Consider the following 2,398-nt stretch of genomic DNA (forward strand, 5'->3'; position numbering starts at 1 on the left):
ATACGCTTTTTAGTCGTGTCTAGTCATTTCGAGGATAGCTACTCGAGCGATATACCTCCCACTCTCACCGAAGAATGAGCCTTTCGATATTTAGTCGTCGGATTGACTACAAGTTTTGCCATGTGCAATCGGATGGTTGCGAGCCTTCCACAAAAAAGCTTCGGCTTAAAAAGTTTGCGTATACATTGCGAAGAGGTTAGGCTCATACGCTTCATCCAATAGCGGACCCGGGAGTCTCAAAGACCGCTTAGCGCTTAGATAAATGAAGTGTATTCTAGATCAATGCTCATTTGTTTAATCATAAATGTATTCGTTCCACTCTATCCAGTTGACAAACGTTATCAATTATCTGACGTGACGCTAATAGATCTGGTGTACCACAGATCTTTTCTTGATGGAGTCCCAATCATATTCTTATGTACTGATGCTTTGATATTTCCGACAATTTGCAATCACACACAAACGTAATGCAAATTTACATTGTATAATTGCACAACACGTTGGTTTGCACAATGTAAGGTGAATGTATAAATGTGAAAATTCATAATTCGTGCCAGGCTTAATGTAGAGATAGCAAGCTTGTTTTGAGGCAGCAGAATATGTGGTTATGTGTGATTTAGCCGCACCCTTAGCATCACACACTTGGTGTCTGGCACTCAATTGTTAAGATCATTGCGCTTCACAACTAAGTGTAGCCGAGCTGGTACTAGCGAGTTGGTTACAACGTTTCCCATCAAGATCTATGTAACTAAGAGGAGACGTCAGGAAGATACTAGCTGTCTCATAGACATGGGGTTAATCTTAATCGGGTGTTTACAGTAATGATTAGGCATATTCGACGATTTGGAATAAATTTCTCTAAGATCGCGGTCGACGCGAGCACGTGTATAGAAATCTTGCCAAATCAATTGAGACTAAAGCATGTCGTGATTGCGGATCCTTGCGGTCTGATATATCAAAATCCATAGGTCACACAGCAATACAGCTCCTAGTATTTGAGCGTGGTTTTTTCAGTCGGCGCAAAAAGCGTAATTTAAATTCGCTCCGAAAGCGATTTCTGACCTCGCAAATTCCCACTACTTAGTAATATTGCTTACAGCTAAAGCAGCTGCTATATAGAAATTTGTGCCCCCATGAGGACTGGACCGAGTATACCTTAGACTGGCGGTAGTGCCAATAATACTCGACTCAACTCGAGTGTCAAATGTGTATGAAACGATGACATTTCCATTCTGCTGCTTGATATCCTACCTAGAAAGTAGCAAATGCTTGACTGTGCAAAGTACAAACGGCGGCATTGATGCTGAGACGTATATTCTCCTTGATCTCTAGCTCGTGTTGTCAACAGCCTTGCAAATCACCTATGAGTCCAATTGTTCGATATGCCGACGTGTTTTGTGAACAACCCCCACGTCGCTGCAAGTCTTAATCCGTAGACATTTCCTACAGGCTGCAAAAGTTGATGCATTTGCAAACTTCCAAATGTGATGAGTTATGTGTCGGCAATTCAGCGCTCCATTTGTATGAGCTATAATCTCGATTATAAACTTACTGTGCAGCGCATTGGTATTCGCGGCCAATTTATCGGCAAAAGCCTTATCTGTGCAAGGAAGCCTCGCTGCGATTACCGTGCTACAAGGCTATCAACCATATGCAACTACGCACGCTGAGTCAATTTGGATCCTGAGCAAGAAATATTGAAGCGTGTTGACGACAAAGAAATCCTGTGCTCAAAGACAACAGTGTTCGCTACTTCGTCAACAACCCTTATTCAGCGAGCGCACAGAAGTATAGTGTATAGGCTGTTCTTGGGCTGGGATATCAAGGTCTTCTCAAGTACAAATTACTCGCTGAGTTTAACCACTAGCTTACACAGTATATCGTCCGTAACAACACATCCTGTGCTCGAGGCGTTCGTTGCTAAGAGAACCATCACTTCGGCCTTGTAACTATTAAGCTTGGGACGTCACCCATATATCTTCATTAAGTCCGGGGGCAGCAATATACTGCGTATGAGCATCATCTAGGTGTTCAAACGCCGTTATATCCGCCTGATCAGCACAGGATTTCCAATGAAATCTTGAGCCATTGACTGCTTACGACTCATCTCCCGCTTCGGAACACATACCATAATTGCAGTCAAAATACACATAAAGTATACAAAAATATAATTAAATAACATTTTTGATTTGAAGGAAGCTCAGCACATTTTCGGCTCTGGAAAGTAAAACCAAACTTCGTGGTTATTTCAAATATCAGAACATAAAAACAATTAGAATTTGATAGAATGGTGCAGCCTCTGAGCCAATTAGAATGACTTCTCAATTTGCCGGCTACTACGTCAAATCCCTAGAAGTACTCCCCAACCCCCAGCCCTCCACTCCAGTTGCTACTCCCC

The sequence above is a fragment of the Plasmopara halstedii genome (genome assembly GCF_900000015.1).
Source record: "Plasmopara halstedii genome assembly, contig: Scaffold_2881, whole genome shotgun sequence".
Classification (NCBI taxonomy): Eukaryota; Oomycota; class Peronosporomycetes; order Peronosporales; family Peronosporaceae; genus Plasmopara; species Plasmopara halstedii.